The 15,253-nt window shown below is 53.4% G+C and overlaps 1 long non-coding RNA gene across 1 annotated transcript; it reads left to right on the forward strand.

The window, feature by feature from the left end:
- Positions 1-3,190: 3,190 nt before the first annotated feature.
- LOC144281558 (uncharacterized) lies at positions 3,191-12,543 on the forward strand. The gene is made up of 3 exons (XR_013350022.1): positions 3,191-3,351; positions 11,039-11,140; positions 11,651-12,543. It is a non-coding gene; the product is annotated as an uncharacterized LOC144281558 (long non-coding RNA).
- The last annotated feature ends 2,710 nt before the right edge of the window (positions 12,544-15,253 follow it).

The following is a 15,253-nucleotide window of genomic DNA, read 5'->3' on the forward strand; positions in this document are numbered from 1 at the left end:
TGTAGGCGGAAGTGAATTTAGGACCTTCCATTCCTAGAGAGTGTATAAGCTTAGAACAAAGGCTGGTTCAAAAAAGTTTTGTCAAATGCCTGGGTGGCAGGCCCATGCTGGGGATTAGAGGGTCTCTTGATCATCAAGAACCACGCAGAGGAAGTCAGATTGGGCCTCCAAAGTCCTGTTCCTTTCCTCCTTCAGATATTGAGCAAATGTGATCCTTCCTGGGTTTCCAAGGACAGTCACGTGGGGCTGGGGCCTGGAAGTCAGGTCACGTGGGACACATGGGCCCAGTAATCTCATTGTGAAGCTCAGGCAAAACCTAGGACCAAGAGGTCCTTGCAGCCATACGGGATTCTATGCCCTTGCACCCATTAGAGACACTGAGCTTTTCCTTCAGCAACAGGAATGTCGGACCTTCGCAACAGTGCCAGTCTGGTTTCCGTCACCCTGACCAAGTGCTGGCACCAAGAGCCTTCCCACTGCGTACCAGGCCTGCTCCATCACTAAGTCCATCCTGTTCAATGCAGGGAGGGTAATGACTCTCCCCACCAAGGAGTGAAATATAGAATTTGTCTTGTTTTCCTAAGCTTGGTGTCAGGTTTATCTGTCCTGGGACTCCCCTGGCCCTGACACTCTTCTAGATATTTCCTTCCCTCACCTCTATTCCCATTTCCTCAAATTGCTGACTGAAGTCAGGACACCAGAAACTGACTTTCAGAACTCCCATATACTTTTCTGAGATTCCCAAGTCCAGCCCCCATTGAGGCCCTAGATGAAGCAAAAGAACAAATGGAACCTGGACACCCTACCCCCTCCTGAACTTGGGGTTCCCAAACTGGTCCCTCTGAGGGCCTGGAGCTACAGCAGTCCTAACACTATCCTTGCCTTCCTCACCAGCTTGGTTGTCAAGACCCCAACGTGCCTCGGCTCTAGCTTACCCAATTTACCACACTTGAGCTGATTTCTCCTTTTTCTTCCTAAAGTCTGACCTCAGTTCACCCTAATCCCTGAAACTAATTCCTGCTCCCATTTGAGAGGCCTATCCAACTGCGTGAAAACAGTCTTCTGCCCCAAGTACATTGACATCTAGACACCACGGGTACTTCCTTCCCGACCAGAAATGCCGTCAGAGAGCCCAATAAGGGCTTGGCTCACCGCCCTCATCAATGTCCCCCTAACATCCCCTCCAAAAACATAGTTGGCAGAAAACACACCCAAGAAAGTTGTCAGGAAGTAACCAGTTGTCCCAATTATTTACTGTCCCCTGGAACATAGCCAACTAGATGCTGGCCATGCAGACGCTGGGAAAATATTTATGTGGGTCCTGATGGATGCTTGGCCAGCGAAGACTGCCCATTGTCATCTTTCTTTCTGCTGATAAGGCAAAGCTACACATGTCAGACAGCTCTTAGCAGGGCCTGGCGGTGGGGCCTGGCATCTGATCAGAGTGGGGTTAATAGCTGCAACCAAAGGACTCGGTTTCAGTCCTATCTCTGCCACCAACTAGTTCTTCCCCTCCCTGGGCCTCAGCTCCTCCATCTGTAACATCATGGAGTAGACCAGATGACCTCAATGTCTCTGGGATCCTAGGAGATTGCGACTCAAAGAATCAGATCTATTTTTCAGATCTGCCATCATGATGCCATTGGCTCATCACAGAGCTATTTTTCTTGGCATCCTGGAAACGTTCCTGAAATTCCAACATCCAAGAATTTCTCTTTCCACTGATTCAGTTTCTATAACCATATGGGAGAACTCCATCTGGAGGAGGAAGATCTGAGCTTAAAATAAAAGGGTAAAATAGAAGAGGGGAAATTGAGTTCAAGCAGTCTTTATCAGGCATCCAATATTTGCAAAGCTTGATGCTGGACCCATGAGGACAGAGAAGTGCCCCCTTGTCCTGCCCTCTAAGTGAAGAGTTCACCATAAGGCAGTGGGGAGGGTGGTCCACAGACTCATCTTACTCCCAAATTGACCCTCACGTTTCTTCCTCCTCATTAACCTCAATCCCTCTGCCTGCAACCCTCCTCAGCTCTGCAATACTGTCCTTGTCTGTGATCATTGTGGGCTCCCTGCTTCGAGGTGTTTCAGCCTCCCCAGCTCCCCCCTCTCTGTGGACAGTTTGACCTCATGGGTCCTTCTCTACTTCAGAGTTTATAGTTATCCCTTCAAAGACCTTCCTGAAGTAACAAGATCATGGATACAACCCAGGACAAAGGTTCAAGAACTCCCACAGTTCTTTCAAACCTTGTCTCTACTCAGGGGCTCCTATAACTTCTCTGAGATGCTTGATTACATCTTAGGACCTCCTGCCTACGTCAGTTTCCCTGAGTGGAAAACTCAAGAGTAAAGGGTTGAGGAGCTCGTACGTGCCAAGCCAGGGAGGTGTCAAAGATAAGTTTTCTGCATCTGGGAGGCAATTGATGGGTGGGGAGAAGCAGGAGATGCAGCCGAGGACGGGGACTGTGGCAACAGCTTGAAGGGCCTTAGGTGCAAGGCCAGGGGCTCCTGACTTTATATTTCAGGCCCCAGGGATATACAGGTTTTGAAGCAGAGAAGCAAACTGTTGTCACTGAAGAAGATCCTGGGGATAGAGAATCCATCCCAGGAACGGGAGCTCACGACGTCAACAATGATAATGACAGCTCGCACGTGCGTATCGCTCCTATAAATCTTAAAACAAAACTTCCAGGCAAACTGATTTATTCCTAACTTAAGTCCTGTGAGTTAGGTAGCCTCATCCCACTTTTACAGAAGAGGAGCCAGGCCCAAAGCCACACAGATCTGTCCCCTCTGGGTCCAGGGCTGCTCATCGAGGTGCACCTCTCCAGAGAATCTGTCAGTGGTGAGCGTGTCCACGGAGCCTGGACTTCTGCCCCAGGCTGGGGTCTGGACTCGCAGCTCTCTGCCTCATCTAACTTTGGGATTCTCAGATTCTGAGACTCAGAGGCAGGCCGGCTGCCTCATGGGGCTGCTGGGCTGAGCCGTGGGTGGTCAGGAATGTTTCAGGACTTCCTGGGACCAGTGTTCCAGGTCGGAGTGTCTGGATTAATGATCCGTCTCCAGGCAGAGCCAGCCGAGGCTCCGACGCCAGGCACAAGGCATCGATTAGACTTTACACTCTGAGCTTGCTTTCATCTGGGGCTCTACGGGTGGGCTGGGCCTAATAATTAACATTCTCTGAACCCCACAACATGAGTGAGCTGGAGTGAGGGGGAGAAAGAGTCTCTGAGTGGGCCCCCATCAGTGGCAGGCGTGAGCACCCCCCACGCCCCCCAGAAAGCCAAGGCATGGCTGCTTGGCAGGGCACCATGTCTTCCAGCTGACACTTCAATACTACCTGAAGTTTGTAGGGTAAGTGGCTTTGGTCTCATCTTTGAGCTTCACAACATATCTATAGCAAGTAGCTACATGGGGAAGTAGCACTAGGACCATGCACAGGGGGGAACTGAGGCCCAGAGTAGGACAGGGGATTGTCCAAGGGCAGAGGGATCAGGATTAGAATTCAGCTCTCCTGCTCCCCTGCCTGGCAACTCCCAGTGCATGAGGCTGTTACTTGTAGGGCTGTTTAGAGCCTCCTGGCACCTCAAGGTAAGGGTGTGAGGTGATTTTCTATTGTATAAGAGGAAATCATTATGGAGGTACCTTGCTATTCATTCGTGCATTGGTTCAGCCAGTACTTACTGAATACCTAGCATGTTCCAGCCTCTGTGCCAGGTGCTAAGGATGGCATAAAATAGTTCCTGACATTGAGGAGATTATGGGGGGGGGGGTAGTGGGGAACGTGGCAGGGGAAAAGTAAATAATTAAATTCTAATTATTGCAAATTATTGCAAATTATAAGTCCAATAAGGTGCCATAGTGCCTTCCTAGTAAATCTATTTGATAGTATAGAGCATTTTGGGCACGAGGTCCCAGGAAGGGCATGGATCAAGTCTACCCTGAGGAGTGAAGCATAGGCAGGAGTGGGAATGTGATCAGAAAAGGCTTCAGAGGGAAAAAACCCAGAAATGGAACCTTAAAAGAGGGCTAATTGTTCATCAGTCAAGTAAGGGGCAGAAAGAGGGTCTAAGGGTAGGATCAGGGATCCCTGGGTGGCGCAGCGGTTTGGCGCCTGGCTTTGGCCCAGGGCGCGATCCTGGAGACCCGGGATCAAATCCCACGTCGGGCTCTCGGTGCATGGAGCCTGCTTCTCCCTCTGCCTATGTCTCTGCCTCTCTCTCTTTCTGTGACTATCATAAATAAATAAAAATGTTAAGGGTAGGATCATCCCAAGGAAAAGGAAAGAGTTGACCCAGGCAGAGAGACAGAGCAGAGAGGCATAAAATATCAGTCAACTGAGTGCAATGGTTGGCTGAGGAATAAGGATTTGAGTAAGAGATCGTGGGAGGGGAGGCTGGAGAGATAAATGAGGAACAAATCAAAAAGGCCTCTTGAGCCAATGAAAAGGGGCCGAAGTTTATCCTGAAGGATTCAAGGAAAGAGGCAATGTGGTCAGAACTGCATTTTTGGAGGCTCCTCCCGCTGTAGTGTTGAAGACATACTGAAGGGAAGAGAGATTAAAGCAGACACGTCTGGGAAGCAGAAGCAACAGTGGCCTGCTTTTATTGGTTTGTGGCCACTGAGGACACCAGAAACCCTTGTCTGGTCTGGAAAAGCCCGGGTCCTGAGAATTTTCTTACATAAAAAAAGGACTCCCCATGGTTGTCAGCTTATACCCAGGTTCATAGCTCTGGCCCCGTTCCAGGCTCCTCTGGTCTGAGAAGAAACCACAGCAATCTCTCCTCTCTTCATATAGGATTCCCCGTACCACTATATCCATTCTGCAGGAACACATCCTCCCATAGCAGGTTCCCCATTGCCCCACCACGGCCACCAGCACACAGTGGCAAAGCTCCAAACCTTCACAACCTCTGTTTCAAGCCTTAGATGATTCCATCCTTATTTGGATTAATTGAGCATCTGTATGTACCAGGCACTGCTGGGCTCTGTGGAGGGGGCCTCAGCTCTCACCTCCATGGGCCCCCACGGTTAAAGTCCAAACTCCTTAACCCAGCATTTTAGGACCTTCTTAGATTGACTCCAGCCAACCTCCATAGCCTCATAGTTTCCCTTGCTCCCTCCAACTCTCTGCACTTGTCACAATGAGTGCTGCTTGATGTTCCTTAAATACCCTATATTACTTTTTCCAAATACACATATATTAGGAATAGAAATATCTTATTTTTTATTAAAAGGCTAATATGTATGCACTCTAATTGAAATAACACCAAAGATGGAAAGTAGAGAGTAAAAATTTGTCCCCTACCCCTCCCACCCACTACCCTGAAAATCCCATTTCCCAGAGACCAATACTGTTAACATTTGGGTAAAATATCCTTCCAGATTCTTTAAAAAAAAAAAAAAAAAAAAAGTTGGGCAGCCCGGGTGACTCAGCGGTTTAGCGCCGCCTTCAGCTCAGGGCCTGATCCTGGAGACCCGGGATAGAGTCCCACGTCTGGCTCCCTGCATGGAGCCTGCTTCTCCCTCTGCTTGTGTCTCTGTCTCTCTCTGTCTCTCTCTCTCTCTCTCTCTCTCTCTTTGTCTCTCATGAATAAATAAATAAAATCTTAAAAAAAAAAGTCATGTTGTAGCATACCAGCCTTCTGTAAACTCTTTCCTATCCTTCAGGACTCATTACAATGCCCTGTTCCCTCCTCTGAGAAGCTCTCTGTGGTCCTATATGAAGTAGGGGGCTCAATGCTTACAACAAACATAGCACTTGGCACCCTATATTGAAATCATCTGTTTCTGTGGGGTGCCGCCATCAGGCTCAGTGTGAAACTGTAATTCGAGATGACAATCCATGAGCGCAGAGTTGTGACCCTCTCAGTCTCTGCAATATTCACAATTCCTTGCACGTAGTAGGCATGGAGGATGGATGGATGGGCAGGTGGATATTCGGGAGGACAGATGGATTGGGGACAGGTGGGAACCCCTATGGCATGCTCTGCAGAATTAGGGGGAAGGATTAGTGAAAAGTACCCCAGCTGGGGGTTAAGGACTTGGATTCCTGCTCTGGCCCCACCTCCTACTGCAATGTGGCTTTATAGAAGTTCCTCGCCTTCTCTAAGCTTCAGTTTCCCTACCTGGACCTGAATAGTGGGGCTGGGTAGTTCCCCAGAACTCTTTCCAACGGATGCTCCAGAATGCTCAGCTGGCCCTGGCCCAGCACTCCTATTTCACACCTCTGTAATTACCCACCTGCATGCCTTTATTATAGAAATTGGGGTGGGGGCGGGGCCCATTAAATAAAGGGCAAAAGGAAATTGCTGGCTTGCTGAAATGACATTGTTGGCGTTAACTAGATTAACTTCTGAAATGAAAAGCCCACAAAAGCAAAACCAAAACAGAGAAGGAGCCATGGCTTCCGCTGGGGGCTTCGTGGTTCCCTGCTTCAGCCTGCCTGTCCCCCAGCCTGGGCCTCGCGACCCATCTTCCCCGGTGAGGTCCCGGGAGCCACCTTCCTATGCTCACACGGGCTCCATCTCAGTGACCCCAGGGACGTGGCACCGGGCACTGAGCCCCAGGCCGGGTCTCGGGCACTCCTCTCAGAGCTCTGCCTGTAGAGGCCGAGAGGGCAGAGACCCCAGGCAGAGGGCCTGGAGTCCAGGGTTCAAGGAAGCAACGGCGGAGCTGAACAAGACACCCCAGGGAGGAGACACTGAGGCAGGAGAGAGGGGGGCATCTCCAGGCAGTCGAGGGCACCCCCCGTGGCTGGAGCAGAGAGGGAGGGGATGACACCATTCCATTTTCATCTGGTCCCGCTTCTCAGGAGGAATCGGGGAGCCGGCCCTAGAGGCGGGGCAGGTGACCCATGTAAGGCGACCCCGCACCAAGCCAGGGGTGCCGACTGCTAGAGTGCCCAGGAGGCAGCAGCGGAGGCCGACCCCAGCCCTGGTGCCCATGGGTGCTGAGACGGAGCCCAGAAAAAGAAACAGGCAAGAGGCTCCGAAGGACTCGGACCGAGACACTTGCTCAGCTCACAAAACTTACAGTCATCAGGAGCGGGGCAGACCCAGGGAGATGAAGGAGGTGACCCCAGCCCTGCCCACTGGTTCCAGCGGCTCTGGGGGCCGGAAAGGATGGAGCCCTGATGCCTGGCTAACTATCCAGTCTCAGAGGGAGAGAGCCAGTTCTTGTAGGCATCCAGAGCACCCAAGGAAAATCCTCCTCCACGGGTGAGCCCGGAATCCTCTCCGCCTTCCCGCAGAGGGCCAGCTAGGGCGAGTCCAAGCAGGGAGAAAATGGGGAAGACACACTATCCAGTTTGCGCCTCGCCAGATCAGATACTTTCCATGCACTCCGTCTTTCATCCTCTAAGGAGCCTGGAGGAAGGTTTCTACTTATTAGACAAAGAGACTGAGGCCAATGGGCTTACCCAAGTTTTCACAGCTAGTGACTATCAGAGCTAGACTTTGCACTGAGGTCTTTCCAGCTCCAAATCTTGGAGCTCTTTCCCCATGTGTCTCTGCTCTCCAGACCCCATCCTTGTCCATAAGCTTATAGTCTCGTTGTGCTGTGGCTCCAGTGACATCACACCAGCTTTGACTAAAAATCATGAATCCTATAATCCCTCTGAGCTGCTGGACACAACTGTCCCATCAACAGCCCAATGAGCATTTTAAACATGATTCGTATCCCTAGCTCCCCTAACCAGGGGAGGGCATGTGTGACATCCTGCTTCCCAGGAGTGACATCTAATGATAGAATTCCAAGCACAGGACAGAAGAGATTCTTCTAGGTGGGACGCCATTCCAGCACCCTTCAAACCTCATCCAGCTGCATACCAGCCCACATCTGGGCCTGGAGGCCACCAGCGCTCCCATGGGTCAGTCCTGGTCAGGATCACCAGATGCCAGACGAGGTCACTGGGTATTAATCATTGCCAAAAGGAAAGTTAAACTGAAAGCCAGTTCATTAAAGATTAAGCTTCATCTCCGTAGCCCTCGGGGAAAGGGTGCTTTGGGTGGAGAGCAAGGTCCTGTTGCAGGAGGTCACCTGCCATGAAAGCCTTCCGAGTGAGCCTGTGGTGAGGAGCTGGGAAGCCTGGGTTCTAGTCTAGTTTTACCCTCCACCTACTGGGGGACCTTGGGATGGCACTTCCCCACTCTGAGCTCCCAGTTCCTCCTTTGATACACAAAGAAAATTCTACAGGTTTCCTTGTGATGCTCTTGCCTATGTTGCCTTAGGAATAGTTTACACATGCTTGCTTTTTCTCAGTCTCTATTTGCTGTATAGCCTCAGGTGGTCCAGGGCAAGCTCACTTACTGTTCACTATATTTGTGGCCATGGAAAGCTGGCAGTAAATCACAACTCCATCAAGACCCAGAGTGCAGGGACTCCCATCTCTCTTCCTTGCTCCCACACTAGTCAGATTGCATCTCTGACCCCAGAAATTGCCCCCTTTGCTCTCTGGGAACTGGCCCAAGTTGTAGCTGGAGGAAGCTCCTCCAAGCCCACTGATCTACCAAAACAAAAATTCCCCATTTGGCTAATCCCTGATACTTTCCTTTGGGTCATCCCATCCCAGTGGGATCTGCTTAACCAAGACATCACGCAGGCCCTTCACAAATCTTGATGTAATACCAAAGCAATTCATGATATATAACAAGCAGTTAAAGAACAGATACCTAATCATTCTGTACCTATACAAGGCACAGTGATGGTGTTGGGGCTTCCGCACTGACCCCAACTGGAAATGGCACCAGACGCATCCTGGTGCGAAACCAGAAATTTCTATTAAGGTGAGACGTCTGAAAACTATTGAGGTAAATAATGACAGGTTCTGAAATATTAGCTAAATAATGACAGGTAAGGTGGTTGGGATTGGCAACTAATTCTCTCATCTCCTCTGCTCTTAGCTGAGCTCTTCTTAAAACGAAACTAATCACTCTTCTGTCTGTAGATGGCAGCACTGGTCCCTTTCACTCCCCCAGGGGGACCCAGATTTCACCAGAGAGCGAGTGCTCCCAAGGAGAGGGGAGAGGAAAACAGGGATAACACAAGAGGAAATAGCTGCAGAACAAATGTACCCTCGCACACTGAAGAAGAGAGCACATCTGGTGAATTCACAGGATTTCCAAATCCTCACTTAATTTGTAAAATACCCCCCGGCAGGATCAAACTGGGCACCACGGATCAACAATACCTTCCTAGGGACCTTTGCAGAGCACATGAACCCGGAGGAAGGTTCCCCAGAAGTCCACCGGGGTCCACAGAACAGCAGCCGGCCAGCCGGCCTGGCCCCTCCCCAGGTGGCGCATCAGCCTGGACTGTCTCACCTTGGGCCACTGCCTGGGCAACTCCGAGGGCCCCGGGCTCCGTGTGGGCAGGCGGGGCGCTACCGTGGGGACATGCTTGCTCCCGGCAGGCCCTCCTACCGCCCCCCTTCACAGCGGATCCGACAGGTTGACTGCCCAGAATATTCCAGCATCAACCTTGCACAAATGGGGAAACTGAAGGGAGCAGTGGACTGGCGGTCGGTGTCATGTGGCAGGTGCGGCAGGGCAGCTGAGCACCCGCAAGGCACCTGAGGGAGGAAAGCCTACAGAAGCCGCATGACGATGGGGCCCCGGGAATAGGGCATCCCACCCCCGGGGCAGCTCTGGACAGGGAGTCGGGCGCCCTCAGATCTGGTGCTGGCTGTGTGGCCTTGGGCAAGTCCCTTGACCTTTCTGAGCCCCTGCACCCTCCCCCAAGTGGGGGGTGGGGGGCAAGTAGCCAACGAGATAGTGGCAAGGAAAAAAAAAAGATTTTAAAAGCATAAAAGCCCTCTTGGAGGTACTATTATTATTAATTATTCTTCTCCTCCTCCTCCTCCTCTTCATCTTTCACGGTTATTAATGACCTGTTACCTGCTAGGGATCTGTCATCCAGGAATTTCGGGAAAGCCTTTCTTGAACCTGTTTATATTCCCAGTCAGCGGCGCCTCTCTTGCTCTTCAGCCCCAGCCCGGAATGCTGCAGGCAGACTCCTCCGCCGGGGCCTGGGTCTGAGTGGCCTGTCTCAGTCTCTTTTGGGGGGTCCATCACAGCCGATGAAATTCAGGGCAACACAGCCTCCCTTCCTCCCCCGAGCCCCATCTGTGTGCTCAGATCTGTGTCTGGGATCTCCGGAGGAAGGAGAGGAAGGTATAGGGCTCGCGTTCTCAAGCCCAGAAGCCCTGAGCAGGGTGGGGACACAGAACCCCCTTTAAGTGCCTTGCTAGGACTAAGAGAAGCATCGGGACCCCATAGCCCCAAAGACCATCCAAGGACCTGCGTGCCACATGCCCTCCAAGCCCATTTTCCTATGCACACCAGAGGCAAAGTTCTGGGAGTCCTTTCGCAAAGACAGCGCACAATCCAGAAACAGAAAGCAAGGCCAACCACCTTCGGTAGCTACTCTGGGTGAGCTCTGCAGATCTAGCTGAGCCAGACGTGGCATGGTCCTCCCTGCAAGAAGTTTTCCATCTGATAGCGAGGCCCAGGCGTGAACCATCATCTCACAAGGCAGGTTAGCTGACGGCTTGTTGAAGAGTCAAGAATAGCAAAAGCCTAGAGGAGGGCCCGACTGGCCTTGCCCAGGGACCATCAGGAAAGGCTTAATAAACAAGGCTCTTCTGAGTGAGCTTCTAAGGGATGGGTAGGAGTTCGCCTGGCAGAGAAGGCAGTGAACAAAAGGGGAGGATTTCATCCCCCTTGAGCAGAGAGAGCAGGAACACAGGAATGGAGAAGAACCAGAGGGGTCCACCTGGTTGAGAACTGCCTGATGAACGCCCTCGTTTCCAATCCCCGCTGACAAGTCGAGTTTGGGACCCATAGGAAAACAAGGGAAGACCTTTGGATTTCTCTTCCTTAGGGAAGACCTTTGGATTTCTCAGCTTGGGAAGAACCCAGGAGAGTGTGAGCATCAGTATATCCGCAGGCCTGAGCCAGCCCTGACTCTATCCTGTGGATCTTAGAAGGTCCCAGTGGAGAAGGGCTGTTCAGACATATGCCCCCTCTTTCCCTTCATACAGGTGAGGAAATGAAGAAAAGAAGCCCCTTCCTCAAGAACCAGGGGCAGGGTGCAGGAGGAACCCGAGCGTCCTGCCCACCCCGCCCTCTGCTCCCATAACGGGGTAAGGCTCACCCAATCCAGCTGGAGGAAAGCTCCAGACAAATTCAAGGTGATTGTAACAGTAGCATTTTGCAGGCAAATTATACTCCACGAGCTAATTAGGAAGGGATTGGGGCCCTTAGCCTTAATTAATATCTAGTCCCTAACAACTTAATCCTGGGTGAGATCATAGCAGGGATTGCCCCTGAATGCCGAAATTCTTTCCTCCAACAAATCACCTATATAAATACATATATTTTAATAGCAGCAATTATAAAGTTCTCTGCCAACTTATGGGGCTGTTTAACATTCCTGGATCGAGGCCACGGTTTTTTCTCCCCATCTCCTCCCTCCCCACAACCAAAGCCTAATGAATAGTAACGCTTTTGTGGCTCTGCGTTCCATTCAACCAGTATCTCCTACCCAGTGGGTCTTCGCAGGGAGTTAATAAGCAGTCTGGGAGGATGCCTGAGGAGGTCCACGAACCTGATCGTTAACTGCGAGGCCTAATCAGCATCTGCTTCCCACCCAGAGTCCCCCACAGCTACGCGGCTCTGGTCCCTCCAGTAATGGATGGAAAATCGGCGATTTCCTGACAGTTAGCAACCAATTTTCCACCAATTAGAAGAGAGATGGTGGTCTCTGGAGGAAGCAGGATGGCTTCGCGGCACAGAACTGGAAGGAAGAGTGATGATTCTCGAAGCACCAGGGGACCCAAGCCTGGAACCAAACCCACGGGCCTCCCAGTTCCGCTGTGGCTTGTGAGGGTGGGAGGCGGCATGAGGGGCGAGAGGCCGCAGTGCGGGTCGAGAGCGCTCCTCGCCTCCGCCCGCCCCGCCCCGCCCCGCGGCCGGCCCTCCAGCCCTCGGGCCTTCTGCAACCCCCCCGCTGCGGGCCGGTGCAGGACGGGTGAGAAGCCCCTCCGAGGCGGCTGATGGCGAGGCTTGACGACAGTGCAAACTGGGGTTGGACAGCTGTGCCTTAAGACCCCAGCTTTGGGAGCTACTGCGCAGACCGCGTCGCCGGGAGCCCAGCCGGTCAGGATGACCACAGGCGTGCGGGTAGCCCTCTTGGCCAACATGCTGGGCGTGTCGCTCTTCCCGCTTGTCGTTCTCTGTCACTACGTGGCCGTCAACCATCCCAAGAAGCAGGAATGGAAGTGGCGCTTTCCCCGCCCCAGGGTTCCAGGACGTAGTCTGGGGCAAGATGGGGGCCACGGGGCCTTCCCTCTTCACCGCATCCCTCCACCCACCACAGCATACAAAGCAACTACTCCTGGATTTCCCAAACAACTTTTATTTCCTCAAAGTCTTCCTTAACCCTATGGAACGAGAAGCTGCCACTGAGTAGGGCCCAGTATACGGGCTTTCTTTTCTACTCCCTCCCCCCAATATAAAAATATAGATATATAAAAAAAAAAAAAAAGACCCCAGATTTGTTGCTTTTTGGTCATGTGTGACCTTGGACAAAACATCTAAATTCTCTGGGCCTCAGTTTCCTCATTTGTAAAATGGGACTAGTCATAGCACCTACCTGATAGGCTCTGAGGTTCAAAGGGAAAACATGTGGCTAACATGCTTACGTCACACCTCATCGTGCTCAGCAAATGGGTGCTAGTATCACTCTTACTACTACTCTCAGGATAGACGATGCTACTATTAATCCACACGTGGACCGAATGTGTGCAAGGCGTCGTGCTCCACACTGTGAGGAGCGCTACCCTGCGTCCTTAGCCGTGAGCTCGCCGGCCCGGCCCTCCACATCCCCCTGGGCTAGGGCCACAGTCCCCTTACAGTCCCCTCCCGCCCCCTGCAGCCACCAGCTCCCCCATGCCAGGGCCAACGCCATCTGTAAGATGCGGAGTTGACTGTGCCCATGTCACTGGCTCACTGGCTGCCTGCAAAGGCTCCTGTGTTTTTTTATCCCCCCTTAAGATTTTATTTATTTATTCACGAGAGACACAGAGAGAGAGGCAGAGACCCAGGCAGAGGGAGAAGCAGGCTCCATGCAGGGAGCCCAACGTGGGACTCGATCCCGGGACCCTGGGATCATGCCCTGAGCCCAAGGCAGGTGCTCACCCCTGGGCCACCCAGGGATCCCAGGCTGCCGTGGCTTTTACGGCACCCACTCCCGGCCGCCTCTCACCTCCTCCCTGCAACCTCGTCCGTCCCTCCGCCACCACTGCCGGGCCCTGTTCCGCAGGCCCTGGGCCGGAGCTGCTCCGCGAGGGCCACAGCCCTTGGGCACCGGCCACCTCTCGGCTGGAGCGGGGATTCCGTGGCAGGAACAAAGCTTCACACGGAGTAGGCGCACAGAGTGTGGCTCTGCGCCACCGCCGGCCCGGCCCAGCCCAGCCCAGCCACAAAGGGTGGGGAGTAACGCCCCTGCTGATGGGCTTGTGAGCCACGAAAGCCAGAGTCCCCCTCCAGAGTCCCCCTCCACATCATTTCAGCACACACTGCACTTGATTGTCCTCTAAGCTCTTGGGTAAGTGGCTGCTCACGTGGCAGCGACGCTGAATCGGGGATGTGTCCCCCTCGAGGAACTCAGGGTGCCAGGAGGGACAGGTGACCGAGGACTAGGCCCTGGGCGCCAGGGCTCCGCGGAGGAGCTCCTCGTGGGCCGTGTCACCGAGCATCTCACGCAGTCCTCATAAGCAGGGCGGGCGGTGAGCGTGTGACGTGCATACAGACTGGGCCCCTCTGGGAGTGCAGGGGGCGCTGCTGGTGATTAGACGAGGGCGCCGCGCAGGCTCGCCAGCACAGGTGCGTGGCCCCTCTATCTGGCGGGTATCCTTAGTTCAGGAATGAGGCAGGGAGGCTTCGGGAGCTTAAGGACTGTGCGCCCACGTTCAGGGCTGTCGGGAGCAGGGGTGCGAACCAGGCCCTCTGACTCCTATCACGTGGGCACAAATAACTGAGAGTCGAGGTGAAACACAGCGTCTCCTAAGTGAGGAAGGAGACAGGCTGAGGATGAAGCGGGAAGAGAGGCAGCAGCCGGAGAAGGGCGGCGGGCACTCCGAGCAGATGGGGAGACGCGCGGGACGGACGCGGGATGGACGCGGGACGGACGTGGGATGAGCGAACAGGTGCAGCCGAGAGGGAGGGGGCGTTTGGAGACGAGCGAGGAGCCGGAGTCTAGGCTGGGGTGGGGAACGGGCCACAGACGCAGGGAGGATGATCGCAGAGGGTCGAGGATGCCAGGCTGCACAAATAGGGAAGAATGGATGGGCGCTGGGCCTCAGCCCCTGCCTCCTTCACACACCTGCTGCCCCCTCCTCACTCACGGGGCACGTTCACCCCAAGCCCACTACCCGTCCGTGTTTCGGATACCCGTCCTTTTCCAAACATACCTTCCACCCACCTGCCTCTTCCAAAGCGGCTGGAAAGCCCTGGGCCTCGATCCTAATGAGAGAAGTGAAGGGGCTGCAGAGCCTCTTGCTCCCCTGCCTTGGGCTGGTGTCCTCGGAGTTCTCCATTTGGGCAGCATGGGGGGGTGACCTGGTCACAGTCACTTGGGAGAGCTGGGGCTCAAATCCTCTTCTCTCAGGCTTTACTTTCCTCAGATTCGCAGGACCCATCCCTGCTTTCTGCCCAGCTGAGCCTCTGGCTCCTCTTCCGTAGAAGCCAGCAACCACGACCCTCTTTCCCGGAAGTTCCTGTGGGAGGAGCAGGTGCTGTGTCCAGAGCTGCAGATTTGGCAACTCATGTGATCCCTGGGTTCCAAGCTCTGGAATTGGGAGGGAGCTTATCTCATGACCATACTGGGAGAGATTCCAGATGCTGCTTCTGACCCGCAGGCTCTGAACTAGGCAGGTGAGGATCTTGCTGGTGGAGAAGAAGCCTCACACCCACAAAGACCAGACTCGAAGAGCACCCAAGGGTGTCTCTGCCTCCAGCACCCTCTCCAGCCACACAGGCAGCTCAGCCTTGTGTCTAGGTCTACCTTCCTCCAGCCTCAGAGGCCCCTGGACCACGGCCTGCCCAATCTCATCCACTCAGCTCCTAGTTGTAGCCTTGCCACAGGATGATGACAACACACGTGGCTGATGGTGACCTTGCTGGCTGCAGTATCACCCCTCAGAGCCCTGTCCACATCTCTGCCACAGGGATCATTCTACCAAATCTGATCGTGT

This window comes from Canis aureus, chromosome 13 (assembly GCF_053574225.1).
Source record: "Canis aureus isolate CA01 chromosome 13, VMU_Caureus_v.1.0, whole genome shotgun sequence".
In the NCBI taxonomy this organism is placed as follows: Eukaryota; Metazoa; Chordata; class Mammalia; order Carnivora; family Canidae; genus Canis; species Canis aureus.